Below are 20991 nucleotides of genomic sequence, written 5' to 3' on the forward strand. Positions count from 1 at the left end.
ATCTCTCACACCACAGTAATAGATTCAGTACATTTCACACTTAAATCATAAGAAATTCCAGATAGAGAACATGCAGTCATTATTATGCCTGTGTGGATTTAATCTCAAATGATGAGCATAATAATCACATAATCATTATAGGTTTGCAAATAACACACGAGAGAAGGTCTGAAATCTGTCTTACAATACACACTATAAAAAGTGGGACCAGGTTTTTGAGGTTTGAATTTATGTAAAATATTGTGTTTATTCAACTAAATTAAAAGCTTGCTTTGCAGTGTTTCATTCAGAGTATTTATTTGAGTTGAGAAAAACCCAGTGAATGCATTTTTCACAGTGTAGCACAGTATTCAGTGGGTGATCAGTGCTTTATAACTGCTCTATAAACAGTTATGAGGTGCTGCCTGATTTTAAATGCCAACACTGAAAATAGAAAGTTGTCATACGTCATTTACAATGAAAATAATTTCCCTTTAATTTCAGAACTTCAACCCAAAATAATCAATTTTGTTAAACTGTACTTAAAAAGAATGTTTTTGGCAACAAATGAATAATTTCTTCTAAAACCTTTTAATTCTCTACCTTTATCACATCAGATACAGAATGTTTACATGAAGATAAAAAAAATAGAATAAACAGATCAAAGTAAGATCCTAAACATTTAGATGAATTAATGAGATGTATCAGTAATTGTTTCTAGCTGACTAAGGTTGGTAGAACTCATTGAAAAAGTAAAAAAAAAACAAAAAAAACATGTAAATTGGGGGGGTTGGGGGGGTGTTTAACTGTGTGGGGGTCATGATTTATGATAAAATCTTAAGGTTTTTTGCGTTTGAAGAGGTTCAAATGAAATATCCTTGAGAAAGACACTGGCTGTGTGCTCTTGGTCGCATGATTCATCTCTGTCTGAGGCTCCTCCTCTACATCATCATAGTCTGTAAAACAAGAAGAGCATTCAACTCTTTAAGATAATAACAAAAAACCCACATCTTTCTTATAGTGAATATATTCCAAAAATGTCTAAAAGTGAACAGAAAAGAAGAGCAGAAAATAGAGCACTATGCAAGTCTATTTAACAGGTTGACTCCAAGTCTGACCAAGTTGTTCTTTAAAGGTTTATTTTCAATCATTTTTAAACACCACTACATTGCTAAGATGCTTAGAATGCTAAGTATGCTACAGAGCTGCCAGTGAATACTGAACGAGTTTAGTTCAGTCTGCTTCCCTTCCACGTTAGTCTTTAGTCCAGAGCTCTTGAACTCTGCTCCTGGGTGGCAAGTGTCCAGATTTCTTTGTTATGCAGTTTAGTTATTAAACACAGCGGATTCAGCTCATCTGTTATTGACGAAGTTTAGTCAGTGTGTTTCAGTAGACAAATCACCAAACTGTGGACACTCCAGAACCTACAGCTCTATAGGTCTATTCTGTGTCCTTGAATAAAAGATACAACCAACAAAAACACAACCAAATTTAAGTGTCAATCATCTGCATTGTCCCATCACTCTTAGAATACACTTAGACAGATATAGAGGGCTTCTACACATCTGCACAACTGCACTCCTGTCAATGGCCAGTCCACTTCTGCTCAGAGTGTGAAAGTAAATACAAATTCTAAATTAGTTACCTGAATAAATATTTCTGCACTTCTTTAAAGAGTGAATAAAGATGGTACTTGTTAGAAAAAGGGCAGCTTTCTGCTCTACATCAAAATAATGAGGATGCTGTTTATTTACCATACACCATAGATATGCAAACATGATTTCACGAGACTTCTTGTGTACTTAAATCACTTTCTTCATCCTTCTCATTAATATTCATGTGGAATGTAGACACTCACCTTTTACCTCTCCTATGTCCTGTCCTGCAGTGATGACATCATCATAGTTCTCTGTTGTGTCCACTACACCAACATGAGAAGATAAATTATAAAAATAAGAAACAAAACTGATGTTTTAACTGTTCATATTTCAGCTTTAAATGGTTTGCCAATTTTAAGAAAAACCTACCTGTCATAATGTTGGAGTTTGGTCCAGCAGTAACAGCATCATCATAGTTATCTGTCATGTCTTCTGTCAAAATGTAGAGATAAATGTCATTAAATCAGCATCAGTATCATCAGTGACTGTGTTCATGTTTGAGATTACAGTATTGTTACATTACAAGTCAAACCTGTTACAACAGCTGAGCTCTGATCAGCAGTGATGACATCATCATAATTCTCTGCTACGTCCTCTACACCAAAACACAGAGACATTTAAAGGATATGAAATCATATTTTATACAGATGTATTTGTCAGGTGTTTCAGAGATAATCAGTGAATATAGGATTTTATGATGCTGCATTGTTACATATTATAAAATATAGAAAATATTTCTTTTTACAAAATGTAATTTAATAAAAATAAATTCATTAACTTGGGTCAGATTTTGCAGGTATGATGAGCAGATGTTGTGGGCATTAAAATACCCTCCTGCACTTATGTGTGGACCACTGCCGTAAGGGACAGTGAAGCTCCACATATTACTGAAAAAGTCACTACAAATACAGACCATGACCGTAACTAGCTGTGAGGACACCAAGGTCCGGACTTCAGTAGTTTAGAAGGATTTTTTTCATTTTCCTCCATTCATGAGATTAAATGTTGAAACAGCTCCCTTATTTTAATGAGGTATTCTACTCAGGGGTGCAGCCACAGTATTACAGACCAACCCAAATGAGGATGGAATATTTATTATGCCGCATTTTTCATGATAATGAAAATTTATTTGTTTCCTGTGAGTGTATTGTACTGTTACTGTATTATGGCCAATCAAAATCTGCCCAGCTCTGCCTTATTTTCCCCAACCCTCCAATCACAGCTTAGCAACCACTGCAATCCACAATTACTTCAGTACGTTACCAGTGGCCATAATGTTCATAACTAGCATTAGGACACAGAGGTCCTCTGAAGATTCTGAAGGGTTTTATTAGATTAAGTGTGGAAAAAAGCAACATGACTGATTCTCAGCTGACCTCAGAACAGCTGTGGCTAGGCCACAGACTTAACTGCCCAATCTGTTTATCTCTGTAGGAGACGCCAAGCTACCCTGAGTCCCAGAGTAACTTTGACATATTGAGATGTTCATTTATGTAGCACACATGCTATAGGCTTACAAATAACATTGCTATGGTAAAAATGTAGCTAGCTAGCTTATCAGCGCAATTGACACATTAAGATTGTACAGTTGCAAACCCTATATTTATTTTTTTTGTTTTGATTGCTCGTAATGTTGCTGGCTAAATCAGTGAGCTTTAGTCTAGCTCCAGTAGCTGCTCAGTTCAGGCTACAGCCTCCATAGTCAGCAATGTTAGTGATCAGATGAGAAATTAAAGCTTTATTTTGTTACCCAAACATAACATACTACAACTGGCATTAGAAGTTCACTGGTAACCAACATAGTGATGGTATAGTATCATGTAGCTAACTTAATTAAGAAATCAGATGGTACATTAGACTGTATTTTGTCTCATTAACTGTATGAGTAGCTGCCTTTCCTGTTAGCTGGGGTTTGGTACAGACAGCCTTTTATGATGTATGTTTAATGTGTGCTTTTACAGTAATCAGTGAATACAGAGATGCAGGAGAGAGAGAGAGAGAGAGAGAGAGAGAGAGAGAGAGAGAGAGAGAGAGATAAATGAAATAAAATCAATTTGAAACTACTCACTACACTCACTTCATTGAGTGCAGCTTTCAACACATATTTTCAGCTAATCTTTCGAAATTACCATATAAATAAACATATTTCCAAAAACATTGGGATGCTGTGCAAAATGTAAATAAAAACAAAATGCAATGATGTACAAATCATTTAAACCCTATATTTCATTGAAAATAGTACAAAGACAGCAAATTAAAAGTTGAAACTGAGAAATATTGTTTTTGAAAAATATATGCCCATTTTGAATTTGATGCCAACAACACGTTCCAAAAAAGTTGGGACGGGGCAACAAAAGGCTGGTAAAGTTGTGTAATGCTAAAAAACCACCTGGGGGGTGATTGACAACAGGTCAGTAACATGATTAGGTATAAAAAAAAAACATCTCAGAGAGGCAACAAATAGTGCAACAATTCAAGAACAAAGTTTTTTCAACATAAAATAGCGAAGAACTTTTGCTTTTCATCATCTACGGTACATAATACCATTAAAAGATTCAAAGAATCTGGAGAAATCTCTGTATGTAAGGGACAAGGCCAAAAACCTGTATTTGCTGGACAAGATCTTTGGGCCCTCAGGCAGCACTGCATTAAAAACAGATATGATTCTGTAGTGGAAATCATTGCATGGGCTTAGAAACACTTCTGAAAACCACTGTATGTGAACACAGTTCATCACTGCATCCACAAATGCAGGTAAAACTCTGAAACGCAAAGAAACCATATATAAACAGGATCCAGGAATGCTGCCGCCTTCTCTGGGCTCATTTAAAATGGACTGATGGGAAGTGGCAAAGTGTTCTGTGGTCTGATTAATCAACATTTGAAATTCTTTTTGGAAATCATGGACACTGTGTCCTCCGGGCTAAAGACCAGTCAGCTTGTTATCAGTGCACAGTTCAAAAGCCAGTATTCATGATGGTATAGGGGAGCATTAGTGCACATGGCATGGGTAATGTGCACATCTGTGAAGGCACCATTAATGCTAAATGATAATATACATGTTTTGGCAACATATGCTGCCATCCAGACAATGTCTTTTTCAGGGAAGGTCTTGAATATTTTCGCAAGACAATGTCAAACCTCATTCTGCACGTATTAAAAAGAGTCCAGGTTCTAAACTGGCCTGCCTGCAATCCGGATCTGTCACCACTGAAAACATTCAGCACATTATGAAATGAAAAGTACGACAAAAGAGACCCTGAACTGTTGAGCAGCTGAAATCCTTTCACTTTCATTTCACTTTCAAAACTATAGCAGTTGGTCTCTTCAGTTCCCAAACACTAAAATAAAATACAAAAAAAAAATAAAATTTCTCAGTTTCAACATTTGATATGTTTAAATGATTTTCATTGTACATGGTTTACGTGGAGTTTGCCTGTTCTCCCCGTGTCTGCGTGGGTTCCCTCCGGGTACTTCGGTTTCCTCCCACAGTCCAAAAACATGCAGTCAGGCCAATTGGACATGCTAAATTGCCCCTAGGTGTGAGTGTGGGTGTGGATGTATATGTCTGTTTGTCTGCCCTGCGATGGACTGGCGACCTGTCCGGGGTGTGTCCTGCCTTCCGCCCGATGGCAGCTGGGATGGGCTCCAGCGCCCCACCGCGACCCAGAGGGATGGTTTACGTCATTGTATTCTATTTTTATTTATATTCTGCACAGCTTTCTAACTTTTTTGGAAATGGGATTGTAGTTACATGATTAATTAAATAAACTGAAACAGGATAACTGGAGGCAAATCAGTTTATGGAAAAGAAGTAGCAGGTAGAAAAATGGAGGGATGGGGAAGGAGCAAATGAAAGGAAAAGGTGCATAAGAGTTATAGATGGGTAAAAATGGAGCAATGATTTGGTTACAAAAAAAAAAAAGCTAAAGAAGAAACTTACGGCTGGTAAAATACTCATTTTACTAATTTTAGTTTATTCTGTATGAGATGTAGTCACATTTCTGCAAAATGGACCTCACTGAAATTTTGATCCTAGTTACGGCCTGGATACAGAATATTAGATCATTCTAATTTCATAGCATTTGTTATGCTTTTTAATCCCTGCTTAATTTGAAAAACAAAACTCGAAAACAGAAACTCACCTGCTACACTATCAGAGATCTGTTCAGCAGTGATGACATCATCATAGCTCTCTGCTGTGTCCTCTTTTGTTTCATCTAAATCAAATAAAAGCAGACTGACTTTCCAAACAGTACAATTCTATTTTTACATTGTGGTTTAATGTAAAGACAAAATCAGATGATTAATTAATAAAGGAACTCACATATCAGACCACTGGTGGTGACATCATCATAATATTCTGCCTTCACTCCAGTCAGAGACTTTGCTGCAATAGGAGCAAAGTGTATCATTATTAATTACATTTCAAAATAAAATCCACATTCAGAGATGCTTTAACGTAACAATTTCAGTGTGTGATTCCTTTATAATTATGGAGTAAAGTGATATGATTATGGAGAGAATCATTTCCAACAGACACTTCTGATCTAGAAATGAATCAAATCTTTAATCAGAGAAACAAACTAGATTCACTGATAAAGAGAATTTCAATCTGAAATGGCAAAGAGCAAAAAATGGTACTATAAAAAATGTCTACATTGTAATTGAGTCAAAGTTACTTTCCTCATAAATAATGTAGATGAATACTGTAGATGTATAAAGGGGTAGAACTAAAACTATTATCATTTAAAAACAGTGGGTAAAAGGTCTCTAAAAATGTACATGAGCTCATGTAACTGTGTAAATTTAACTGAGTGAATGTAACTGGTTACTCCTCACTTCAGGTGCTGTGTATCAAATATTAGATTTACTCTGGGCCAAAATGTTCTTGGCATTAAACAAACATGACTAAAATAAACTTGACTTAAACTTTAACACACACATGTTCTGGTCTTCTTACCTGAGAGAAGCTCCTCATCCACATCCTCATATCCTGAATGCTGTTCTTCAGAGAGGATGCTTCCTGTTAAAGGAGAGCAGAACAGTCATCAAACACATTCAGAATGCAGAACCACCCACAATCCTCTGAGTGCTGTAGATCATTGTGAACTGGGCTGGTTACAGGAAATAATATCAGTCCAGACAGTAGAGGGCGCTCTCAGACATTATTAATTTTAACTCAGTTTAAAATAACATAAGGTAAAATATTAATTAAAGTAGATTATTATAGAATATTACAATCTTATAATTAATTATTTCATCAATCATATAACTGTAATAATTTCAGAACATTACATTTCAGTTGAGTCATTTATGAGCTACATAATGGGATTAAAATTATTTTTTACATGCATTTCTCAATACTGACTTCTCAAAAGTCAAGAGTTTCTCAAAACTCTTCACACAGCTCTTTACTATCATACAGCTCAGATCATCTCACATCCAAAATGCACTAAAACCACCACAACACTTCATACATTCTTCACAATCAGCTGGCTGAGACTGACAACTCTGTGTAATCAATTGAAAAAAATAAATAAATAAAACAGTAAATTGAATTTCACTTTGAAACAGAAAAGAGCAGAAAATGTTACTAAAGCCACATAAAGCCTCTGGAAAGAGAGTCTGATAGAGTGACTTCATACCAGAGATCTTCAGGTCCAGTCCTGGAGGGTCAGCATCCAGCACAGTTTGCATATTTCTCTGCTCAAACACACCTGATTCAAATCATCTGTCAATTGTGAGGTTTAGTAGGTGTGTTTGAGCAGGAAACTGACCATGCTGGTTTTGTTTATTGTTGATTTGTGTATTTCTTACTGGTGTGAACCTGGTGTGGGTTTGTAAAAGGGATATTGGAATTATGGTAAATAATTCTGTGGAACTGTGGCTTATGAAACATAAATGTAGTGGTTAAATTTCTTATATCTAAACCTTAATTTTAACATTTCTCATTGGATGGACACACACATGTTCTGGTCCTCTTACCTGAGAAAAGCTCCTCATCCACATCCTCATATCCTGAATGCTGTTCTTCAGAGATGATACTTCCTGTTAGAGGAGAGCAGAACAGTCATCAAACATGTTCAGAATGCAGAACCACCAACAATCCTCTGAGTGCTGTGGATCACTGTGAAGTAAAATCAGGTGACAAATTAATGGAAAAAATGAATAAATGAGTGGAGAAACAAACTGAGTGTAGATATTTCCAGACAACTGTGCTGCATGATACAATTAGGCAATGATCCTACCACACTCTATGGTATGTAAATAAATGCTGAGCAGGCCCAGTTAACCTCGATTTTGGATCAAGATGGCCCTGATAGTTCATTTTTGGGGCACTGAAGGCAGCTTCAGTCACAAAGACTGCTCACTGGCTAATGTTCCAATAGGAACAGTGACTAAGGTGACATCTGCATTTAGATCTTCTGGAAAGTCATTAGTAAATAGGGCTGGACATTGTGCTCGAAAGCACACATTCAGTGACCCTTATGCTCGTGCATTACTGATATTTGTAAAACAAAACAGAAGAGCAACTCGTGTAATTAAATTCTATTCAACTTACACAATTAAAGTCATGTTAAAATAGGACAAAGACCAGCTGTGGTCAGGATCCTCAAAGGAGTTTAATAATTATATACTACAATATTTTCACATTACCAGTCTGGTAAATTTATTACTGCTGGATGTATTTTCATTATTCTGGTTATGATCTTACAGCTCTGAGGCTAAATGTTGTATATATGGTCATTCCATTTTTACTGCCATTATCTTATTTTTGGAGATATTTATTTATTTATTGTTATTTGTTGAATGCTGCACTGATTGTGTTTTTGAACAGGCTGGTTGTGATAGAGTTCAGTTGGTCCAGTGCTGGTTATCTCTAGGTTGATATGCTTATTGCTTCAAATTTGTGCTCTAAAGCTATTTGTCATGTGTTCTTGCATTTGCACCTCATGGATTTGGCTTGTAACTCACGATCACAGTTTAGCAGACTGAAGGTTCTCCACAAGAAAAGGGCGAGGCAGCTGAGTCCAGTATGAGACTGTGTTACAGAGATTAATAACAGCACCGCTCGCACTTGGCACAAGTACAGCACACTACTGCTCAATAACACAAACACTGGCTCACTCACTTACTCACTCACTCACTCACTCACTCATTCACTCACTCACTCACTCACTGATAACTCTGACTGACTGACTAACTAACTCAGAGAGAGACAGCATCTGAAAAGTTGAAATAAGCTTCCTTTACTATCCTTAATACTTTCCTTAATTTTGTTTGTTCTGGTTTGACTGGATCAACATATTTTATCAAATCTGTCAGTGTATTTAATGCAGCCGTGGAGATAGATAAGAAAAAATCTTGGAATAAAGTTTCATTTAACTATTCCACACACTTATTGACTGACTCGTTTGCTCATTTGCTTACTTACTGATTCACTCATTCAGTCACACACTTGTTCACACACATGCTTATTCACTTTTTCACTCACTCATTCCCTCATTCACTAACTTGAATTCTCACATATGGCTCACTCACTGAATCTCTGACTGACTCATTTACTCACTCACTGAATAACTGACTCATTTGGTCACTCACTCAGTCACTCATCATGTTGGTCATTCACTTTCTTACTGACTTGGTCACTTGGTCATTCGGTCACTTGGTCACTTGGTCATTTTATTACTCACCCAGTCACTCATTTGGTCACTCATACACCCACTTGGTCATTTGGTCATTCCAACTCCTTTGGTCACACACTTGGTCACATGGTCACTCGCTTGATCACTCAAATAGTTAGTCACTTAGTCGGTCAATTAGTCACGTAATTGGTCTCTCAATCACTCTCAGGATCACTTATTTGATTATTTATTTGGTCATTCACTCACTCACTTGGTCACTTGGTCACATTAACTTACTTGGACGCTCATTTGGTCACTCACTAATCACTTACTTGCTCGGTCACTCACTGACTCATCATGTTGGTCATTCACTTTCTTACTGACTTGGTCACTTGGTCACTCACTTGGTCATTCGGTCACTTGGTCACTCGGTCACTCGGTCACTTGGTCATTTTATTACTCACCCAGTCACTCATTTGGTCACTCATACACCCACTTGGTCATTTGAACACTCCAACTCCTTTGGTCACTCACTTGGTCACATGGTCACTCGCTTGATCACTCATATAGTTAGTCACTTAGTCGGTCACTTAGTCACTCAACTGGTCTCTCAGTCACTCTCAGGGTCACTTATTTGATTTTTTATTTGGTCATTCACTCACTCACTTGGTCACTTGGTCACATTAACTTACTTGGACGCTCATTTGGTCACTCACTAATCACTTGATTGCTCGGTCACCCAGTCACTCACTTAGCTACTTGGTCACTCAACTGCTCATTCTATCACTTGATCACTCATTTGGTCACTCCATCAATTGGTCACTAACTCTGGATATTGGTCAATTGTTCACACACTTGATCATTCACTTGGTCACTCATTCATTTGGCTGCTCACTCAGTCAATCATTCTATTACTTGTTTACTCAATGCACATGGTAACTCACTCATAATGCACTCCATCACTCACTTGTTCACTCAGTCACTTGGTCACTCAATTGGCCATCGCTTGGTCACTTGTTCTCTTACTCCATCAGTCATCTAAACTAACTCATTAGTTTACTCACTTGGTCACTAAATAAATCACTCACCTATTCTACTCACTCCCTTGGCCACGTGGTCACTCATTCGGTCACTCAGCTTGCTCTATCACTAGCTCACTTTGTCACTCACTTGGTCACTCAGTCACTAGCTCATTCATTTGTTTATTCACTTGTCATTAATTTATTAATTCATTTACTGATTCATGGCCTCATTCATTCAATAACTCAATGACAGACACACACACACACACACATGCACAAACACACACACACACACACACACATGCACACACACACACACAGACACACACACACACACACACATGCACAAACACACACACATGCACAAACACACACACAGACACACACACACACACACACACACACACACACACACACACACACACATAAACATGAACACACAGTGATGATCACATGATCGCCCCCCACACTCTCTCTCTCTCTCTCTCTCTCTCTCTCTCACACACACACATGCACAGACGCACACCTGCAGCTGTGTGGTTTGTCTGTATGTCCAAAAATGTAAGTTTTACAGGAATTACTCAGTTTAACTTCAGCTGCCTGATAGATGCTTATCAGCAGAATTAACACACTACACTACATGTAGAACTAATCTAACTGCACATTTCACCTAATATACACTAAACTCTCATTTAACTGATTTACTCTTATTATTAATACACTGAGAAATCTATATTAAAGGCACAATTCATTTGGGAATATTAAATATTGCTTTAATGACTGCACAAGACAGCATGCATTGCAGTATAATTTATAATCTCTAATGTAAATATATTTTAATTTAACACAATAATCCGCATGTAAAACACTCCATGTATCACTCACCCCTTCGAGTTGAGTCATTTCTTTTAGTGATGTATCTGCGGTCAATCTCCTCATAGACTGCCTCAGTCAGAGTCTTACGCCTCCTCTTAGAGAGCACTGTGAGGAAGACAGAGAGAAACATGGAGCCAGTTCAGTAGAAGAGAAGACTGATGACAGACTGAAGGACTAATGATGTTTTGAGAATGTACAGAAAGTGGATTGTAGATGATCTCTGAATCTCTCTACCTCTCCTGAGCACTCTGTTCTGGTAAAACAGCACAACCAGAAGCACTAAGGCCAGGAAGACCACTGCTCCTAGAACCAGGAGGGACACTGGATAGATGGGCGGAACAGCTGCCGGATGAGTTTGTGGAGGAGTTATTGTTCTCTTCCGTGTCTGACCAACTGCAAATAAAAATACAGAACAGAAACTCTGTAGGGCACTGAACAGTTTATTCAGAAACATTTAAAAAAATGAAGAGATAAAAATAGTACCTGTAGTGGTGAAGGTGATGGTTGTTGTTATGGGTGTAGTAGTAGAAGGCACTGATATATCTGTAAATACAGAAGTAATAGACAAAGTTAACCAACAAAGCACAAAAACACTAAAGTGAAGTCATGTAAACTTACAATTCTGTATCAGACTTTATAAGAACTGCATATGACAGACTAGCATTAGATGATATCTGCATCAATGCAGTCTTTCAAAGCAGCCATGCATATGTTTTGATGGGCAAGTAAAACTGTCTTGATTGGAGTCAGAAACTCCAAAGTCTAAGAGACTCCACTGACCTTTACAGGTGACTCCAACGTCCTGCCTGTGGGAGCAGTCAGTGTGGTCCTTCAGGGAATGAGGACAGTCCCACAGGTGAATCTCATTCCCTCTACACTTCACTCTGTTCAGCCAGATAGGCCCTTCACCAGCACCAAAGACAGCACTCCTATCAGCACTCAGCGCCGGCCCACAGCCCATCTGCCTGCAGACCACCTGAGCATCCCTGATGTCCCACAGATTATAACAAACGGAGCCCCACTTAGAGTTATGATACACCTCCAGCCTCCCAGAGCAGCTTCCCTTCCCTCCCTTCAGCCTGAGAGGCAGATGATCTACATCACACACATCACACATGAGGAGATACAGAAACTCTGATTGTGCAGGACAGTCTCAGAAAACTTCAAGACAACTATGAGGTACAATAAAGATTTTCATCTGTGTAGAACATAATACTACAAAGCCCATATATATATATATATATATACACAGTGGTGTGAAAAAGTGTTTGCCCCCTTCCTGATTCCTTATTCTTTTGCATGTTTGTCACACTTAAATGTTTCAGATCACCAAACAAATTTAAATATTAGACAAAGATAACACAAGTAAACACAAAATGCAGTTTATAAATGAAGGTCTTTATTATTAAGGGAAAAAGAAATCCAAACCTACAGGGCCCTGAGTGAAAATGTGATTGCCCCCACCCATTAAAACATAAATTAACTGTGGTTTATCACATCTTTGGAAAGCTGAGTTCAATTTCCCTAGCCACACCCAGGCCTGATTACTGCCACACCTGTTCTCAATCAAGAAATCACTTAAATAGGACCTGCCTGACAAAGTGAAGTAGACCAAAAGGTCCTCAAAAGCTAGACATCATGCTGCAATCCAAAGAAATTCAGAAACAAATGAGAAACAAAGTAATTGAGATCTATCAGTCTGGAAAAGGTTATAAAGCCATTTCTAAAGCTTTGGAACTCCAGCGAACCACAGTGAGAGCAATTATCCACAAATGGCGAAAACATGGAACAGGGGTGAACCGTCCCAGGAGTGGCCGGCTGACCAAAATTACCCCAAGAGCGCAGCGACGACTCATCCAAGAGGTCACAAAAGACCCTACAACAACATCCAAAGAACTGCAGGCCTCACTTGCCCCAGTTAAGGTCAGTGTTCATGACTCCAGCATAAGAAAGAGACTGGGCAAAAATGGCCTGCATGGCAGAGTTCCAAGACGAAAACCACTGCTGAGCAAAAAGAAAATAAAGGCTCGTCTCAGTTTTGCCAGAAAACATCTTGATGATCCCCAAGACCTTTGGGAGAATACTCTGTGGACTGAAGAGACAAAAGTTGAAGTTTTTGGAAGGTGTATGTCCCATTACATCTGGTGTAGAAGTAACACAGCATTTCAGAAAAGGAACATCAAGCCAACAGTAAAATATGGTGGTGGTAGTGTGATGATCTGGGTCTGTTTTGCTGCTTCAGGACCTGCAAGACTTGCTGTGGTAAATGGAACCATGAATTCTGCTGTCAACCAAAAAATCCTGAAGGAGAATGCCCGGCCATCTGTTCGTGACTTCAAGCTGAAGTGCACTTCAGTTCTGCAGCAGCACATTGATCCAAAACACACCAGCAAGTCCACCTCTGAATGGCTTAAGAAAAACAAAAGTAAGACTTTGGAGTGGCCTAGTCAAAGTCTTGACCTGAATCTGATTGAGATGCTGTGGCATGACCTTAAAAAGGCGGTTCATGCTCGGAAACCCTCCAATGTGGCTAAATTACAACAATTCTGCAAAGATGAGTGGGCCTAAATTCCTCCATAGTGCTGTAAAAGACTCATTGCCAGTTATCGCAAATGCTTGATTACAGTTGCTGCTGCTAAGGGTGGCCCAACCAGTTATTAGGTTTAGGGGCAATCACTTTTTCACTCAGTGCCCTGTAGGTTTGGATTTCTTTTTCCCTTAATAATAAAGATCTTCATTTATAAACTGCATTTTGTGTTTACTTGTGTTATCTTTGTCTAATATTTAAATTTGTTTGGTGATCTGAAACATTTAGGTGTGACAAACATGCAAAAGAATAAAGAATCAGGAAGGGGGCAAACACTTTTTCACACCACTTTATATATATATATATATATATATATATATCTGTTGTCGGAACAAAACCTTGTATCTTCAAAATGATAATTTACAGGAGAACCTACTTTACTTTTAATGTAAGTCAATGGAACCAGACTTTTTCCAAGTATTTTTGGGCCATTTCTTTTGGTCTATTTATCAAGAAATTTACACACAATGTAAAGGGCAAGAGGCATTTTCAAATGATTTTGCTCCGACAGCAGTGATACACATACATGTATACACACATATATATATATATATATATATATATATATATATATATATATATATATATATATATATATATATATATATATATTTTTATTAATTTATTTGAAAGAGTCCTTACTTGAGCACTGTCTCTGATGGGGAGATGATGAGGAGCATTTCAGATGACTTCGCTGCACAAGATGATTTTCCTTTTCTATGAATATGTCAAAATAATTTATTTACATGGAACTTTTTATATAAACCAGTTTTGATTATGCATTTTGTCACTTCAGAGCAAAACATTTTTACATACTCTGTTCATGTCAACATAGAAAACCTCCACAAGCTCCTTACCTAAACAGGTAATTTGAGCCACCTCATTGCACTTATAATTTCCCCAGGGTGAAGATGGACACTGCCACAGAGTGGAGTCATGTTTCCTACATTTCAGATCATCCAACCAGTTAGGAGTCGATTCCACTCTTGCTTTGCCTTGATTCTCACTGCCAGATCTTCCACAGTTCAGTTCCTGACAGATCAAACTTGCTGTTTCTCCATCTATTCCATTTTCACACACATTACCCCAGGTTCCATTGTAGAACACTTCCAGATTCCCCTCACAGCCCTCAGTGAGTCTGATCTCTTTAAACTCTGATGGGAAAATAATTACTTTGCTTTAAATCAATACATTGCTATGTAGTATTACTTCTAGAATTACCTACAATTAAATTATGCTACTTTAGAAAATTAGCGTTTTACCATTAATGTCTTTTGTGCAAACTGTCTCCCAGTTTGCATTTGAGTAGTTTGAAATGTGGTGAATGTATCCTTCTAACATTTTCAAAGACTGTGTAACTTTGAAGGATCTGTCAGCTACAGCTGGCTAACAATTTCAAGTGCAACAGCATTTAGCACATTTTACCTGAGCACACGACTCCTACATCCTCCCTGTGTTCACAATCATCCTCTCCACACAGCTGAAATCTGCAGTTCCACAGGGACGTCTCGTTCCCCTCACACTGCACCAGCCATATAGGTCCAGTTCCACGTCCAAACTGGGCTGGTACCGGAGCACTGAGGGCCACTCCACACTGCAGCTGTCTGCAGACCACCTGTGCATCCTTAATATCCCACAAGTCATCACTCACTGTCCCCCATGAGCCGCTGTGGAAAACCTCCAGCCTTCCTGCACAGTCTCCCCCAGAACCAACCAGCCTGATGGAGCTGTGAGCTGGATTAAACTTACCTACACACACACACACACACACACACACACACACACACACAGGGGTTCACCCTAAAGTTATTCATACGTTACAGCTGTTTTAGGATGAGAACAACATATTACTCTTTGTTTTACTACATGAAGAAAATAAATATCCTGACTGTGAAATGAATAATAAAGATTACAATATATTTTGGTAAGAATTATTTGAGGAAGATACTTAGCAACTTTAACTATTTAATTGCTGTAATTTCTACCAGAGCAGGTGATTGAGAGCTGTTCCCTGGAGCTGCAGTTGACTGCTTGTGCACTGCTGCAGTTCCCCAGATGAGCTTCACTCCCAGAACAACTGAAGCCCGTCATGCACATTTGTCTGTGATCAGGACTGGATTGAGAGGAGCTGGAGAAGCTGATCACAGAGCCACAGCCCAGCTGTCTGCAGACCACAGAGGCCTCAGACTCACTCCAGGAGTCCAGCAGAACTCTCCTCCAGTCCTGCCTGAAGTACACCTCCACCTCCCCCTCACACTCCATCCCTCCAGACAACCGCACTCGCCCCTCATGAAACACCAGAGAGGAATCTAAAGAGGAACAATACAATAAAGTACATATTTTCTTTTTGACTACAGATGCGACAGACTTAGTCAAACACTTTTTTTAGAATAGCAGAGTTTTTGTGAAATACATTAGGAGCCACTCACTACTGCAGATGACTCCAGCATCGTGTTTATGAGAGCATGCAGTTCGACTCCATGATGAAATGGGACATTTTGACAGGTGTGTTTCGTTCCCCTGACAATCAAACACATCAGCCCAGATCTGGCCACTCCCCTCCCCAAACCAGTCTGACCCCAACATAGCAACAGCACTCCCACAATTCAGCTGACCACAGAGGACACTGGCAGCTCTCATATTCCAGCTTACATCACACACTGTGCCCCACTCACTGAAGTACTGGAGCTCCACTCGACCAGAACAGGAGCCCAAGCTGTTCACCAGCCGAGCCTGAGTGTGACCTGAACACAGAGCTGAGAGTTTAATGACGTGCAGCAATTTGCCAGCTTGAGGATGAACAAATACTCACTGCTCATACAATTTCACACATATTGAACTGATTAGAATGCAGTCTTTATTAATAACAGATTAATTACTGATACTTAACCAGTACATGTTAGTCCCACGTCGTTGTCATGGGTGCAGATATTTTTGCTTGTGGATTTTTTTTTACAGGAGTAAATCTCAGCTTCATTCCCTTTACACTGAAACTCCTCTGACCACACGTGACCCTCCCCTCTGCCAAAAGCAGCTGCTCCCAGCACCTTCACAGGAAGCCCACAGCCCAGCTCTCGACACACAACCTCTGCATCCTGCTGGTCAAAGTCAGCATCACATACTGTGGCCCATTTATTGCTTTTTGGTACTTCTAGTCTTCCAGAACACTCATGAGGACCATCAGTAAGTCTGGGTTTGTCACCTATTTATTTGAATTTTAGAAACATCATAAATATCAGCGTAAAGCATTAATACTTTATATTTTAATGTGAGAAAATGTGCTACATGTTAAAGTGTTTTGATGTTAACATTTTAAGTCATTTTACAGAATTGAGTCTAATCACCTTTAGGAATAATGAGCACTACATCAAAATAGGCTAAACACCATGGATCTCTTATTGTGATCAAGTAATCATTAAGTAAATCATGAAGTGAACCAGGGTTGGGTCGTGACGGAATACATGTAACGTCGTTCCGTAACCAGGATACAAAAAGTAACTAATCCATTACAGTTACCGTAAAAAAAAAAACAGAGATTACATTCAAAAGCAAACTCATCGTCTTTCACCGAAATTCACTATTTTAATGATGAATATGTCATATAAGTCATGTAGATTTAAAGGGTTTTTGTTTTGGGGTAAAGGGGGCGGTCCCACTGCCAGTTGTTACAACTAACCCACTGTCTGTTATAGTTAACCCACCCATGGTGTAAACTGTAACATTGCATTGTCATTTTCGGTGGAATTGTACATGAACGGTAGGTGCTTGAAGCAAAGTTCAAGTGTGTGTTTGTAGTTTGTTTGTATGTGTCGCTTGTATAAAAACATGATTATTCCAACTTAACTATTTTTAAAGTTATTAAAAAAAAAATAGGTTGTGTTTTTATTGATTGAACTGAGATCTGCAGCATTTTCCTGAAGATAATCTGACTGAGGTGTTTACTCTGGATTTCCACACCAGATTCTACAGTATTAGACTGATCTGATCAGACTTAAACTCTTTATTCTCACTTGTTGCTCCATAAAATTCTACAGTTTGATCAGCTATAAATCACACTGTTGAAAACCTTAATCTGAGAGATTTAATCTAACAGTCTGAAAGGTGAATTGATAGTATTAAGTTTGTTTCGCTTCACTTATATGATTTCTGTCTCCAGCAGTTTTGAATAATGTATTCAAAATGTTATTATGTATAAATTATCATTATGCACAATATTTAAATAATCTATATTCTCTTATTCTGTTTCATAAAAGAGTTCAGTTTTTGAGTTTGTGTGTTAAGTTACATTTTTGTTAAAAAGGTTTGTTGAAATATGTTTTTCCTCTTTTCTTTACTCAACGAAACAAATTTGTTTAAAACACATAATCCAAAGGTAAAGAAAGGTAATCAGATTACATTACTTTAATATAGTAAACCTTTGGGTTAGGTTACAATTATATTTTTAAAAGGTCATCAGTAATCTGAAACAGAATTTTGAAAGTAACCCCTGAAGTCAACTAGTAACATAGAGTCATGAATATTGAAATGCATTTTAATATAAAACGCAACTTACCTGAACATTCGACTCCAGCAACCGATGTACTACAATAAGTCATTAATGTATTAACAAAACAGTTATTCAGTGAAGACTCTGATCCACGACAATCTGAATACCCCATCATCACTGATCCTGATACTGATCCAAAACTCACAGTGCGTAGAGCGTTCATACAGCCCAGTTCTCTACACACCACTGCAGCATCAGTCATATCCCACTCATAACTACACACTCCTTTCCAACGTCCTCCCTCATTAACCTCCACTCTCCCAGCACAGCGACTCTCACCACCCACCAACCTCACACTGACTATACAGCAGAGAGAGAGAGAGAGAGAGAGAGAGAGAGAGAGAGAGAGGACTTTAATGTTTTTAATAAATAAATGATCATAAAAATAATTTTGAAATCCTTAAAACTTTTTAGTAACATTTTAATACAAAGACCAGGAGCCACTCACTGAAACTGGAGTTATCGTGAAATGATTGGTTTTATTACAATATGGTAATTTTAAAAATAATTGTATGATTTATGTCACCAATTACAACAAATAATCACACCACATTAAACAAAACATTCTTCTAAAAACATGCTGTTCTTTTCATTCCAGGTATGTGAATTTATTTATATGCTGAACTGACAAAGTGAGAACTTACCAGCTGTGGTGAGTGAGATTGAGGACAGAAGAATGAGAGCCACACAGCTGTCCATCTCCCTCTGACCTGCACACAGTCCGTTCAACCCGACTCAGCAGCACAACAAGCTTCACCTCCACTCCCCCAGAGAGACTGAAGAAACTGAGAGAGAGCGAGAGAGAGAGAGAGAGAGAGAGAGAGAGAGAGAGAGAGAGAGAGAGAGAGAGAGAGAGCGAGAGAGAGAGAGAGAGAGAGAGAGAGAGAGAGACAGAGAGAGCTCCCCACAGCCACCAATCACACTCACTATTACCTTATTAGAAAGAGGAGAGGAAATCATCAAACATTTTCAGTGACAAATCAGAGGAGGCATTTTTTTCTTTCTCCATATTTATCAAAAGAGCGTCAGCACTGATGAACAGAACTCCACCTCCGTCTCTAGAGGTGTGTGTGTGAGGAGAGACGCTCGCAGCAGTGTGGTGAGAAACACACCAACATACAGGAGACTGACTTCAGAGAGAGGAAACACTCCAGTGTAATACAGCATTAATGCTGCACCTGCAGAGAGCTGATCCACACACTGATAACCATCACACACACACACACACACACACACACACACACACACACACACACACACACACACGCACTAATATCCAGCTCACTCACAGACACACACAGACACAAATAATCTACTTACTCAAATGAACACACAGATAAACTGCTCACACACATACATGCACTGGTAAATGACACACACACTAATAAACTACACACACACATACTGATTACTTACACACACACATACACACACACACTGATGAACAAATTACAAAGATAAAATTCAAACATTAAAATACACACACACACATACACATGGCTCTGAGTTAAAATACAGATTTAAAACATATTAGTGTGTCACTCAGAGTAGTTTAAAGTAAACAAATGCATTTCACATTTTTTATTGTACTGATCTGAATTAGTAAATATTCTGCATTTCTATGATTTGGTAATACAGAAAGCACAATATAACAAAATCACGACAATATGTCAAAATATACAATATAATTTAATAAATATAATGTATTTTTCATCAAAATTCAATACCCTTTTATCACAATCATTTAGTTTATCACTTCTACACTTATAAGTGCAGTTCAGTTTTTACAGAATCTTTGTTGTGGTCACTGTAATGTATTTTATTCTCCACAAGGTGGCAGCAGAGGATTAATAATCAGTCAATGTGGTAAAATTGAGCTTGAAGTGAAGTGCATTTTCACTGAACTGATCAGCTGAGGTCACTGCTAATGTCCTAATATGACTTCAGTGTTCTCTCAGAAATAAATACAAACATACATACATACATACATACATAAATAAATAAATAAATAAATAAATAAAATTAAACATTTAGAACTATTTCATGGCACTTTCATTTCATCTTCACATCAATTACAGCATTAGGCATCTGCATTTCTATCTACATTACATGGGAATCTCTAAGCACCTCACGATTCGATTCGATTACGATTCAGAGGGCTGCGATGCGATTATCGATGCATCTCTTTTTTCCATATAGCACTTATATTTTCTCACTGTGTGAGCTCAAGTTTCTAGTTTATTTGTCATTTGCACAACATGTCAGGACATCGTTAGAAATTCGGCAAGAAGAGTCAGGAGACCGGAGCTTCGGCATTGACTGGAGTTTATTTCCACATACAGAGTATGGGTACAGCGTGGTCGATCAGCAGTCAATCAGCACCATCAGGAGTCTAGTCTTATTCACGTGCATGCAGACAATCATGCACGGCCACAGCTTGGTCATCAGTGTGTCACCAGTCTGGTCTGTTCACCACTCTAGTCTAGTCCAGTCTGCAGTCCAGTCCAACAAATCTGCATGAGAGACTGTCACACACTAAAAAGTGGCGAAGATGAAGTCGCTTCTCTTTTGAATTCTCCCGTTCCACCTTAAATGGTGCCACATTTTCATTCGGCGCCTCAGTTAGAATTTAAGGTGGAACGGGAAAATTCGAACAAGAAGCTGGAGAATAAGAAGCGACTGCAGCCTCGTAAAA

The 20991-nt window shown here is 38.4% G+C and overlaps 1 pseudogene; it reads right to left on the minus strand.

Moving 5' to 3' along the window:
- Positions 1–816: 816 nt before the first annotated feature.
- Positions 817–18995, minus strand: LOC118800633 (annotated as a pseudogene).
- Positions 18996–20991: the final 1996 nt, after the last annotated feature.

The sequence above is a fragment of the Colossoma macropomum genome, unplaced genomic scaffold, assembly GCF_904425465.1.
Source record: "Colossoma macropomum unplaced genomic scaffold, Colossoma_macropomum, whole genome shotgun sequence".
In the NCBI taxonomy this organism is placed as follows: Eukaryota; Metazoa; Chordata; class Actinopteri; order Characiformes; family Serrasalmidae; genus Colossoma; species Colossoma macropomum.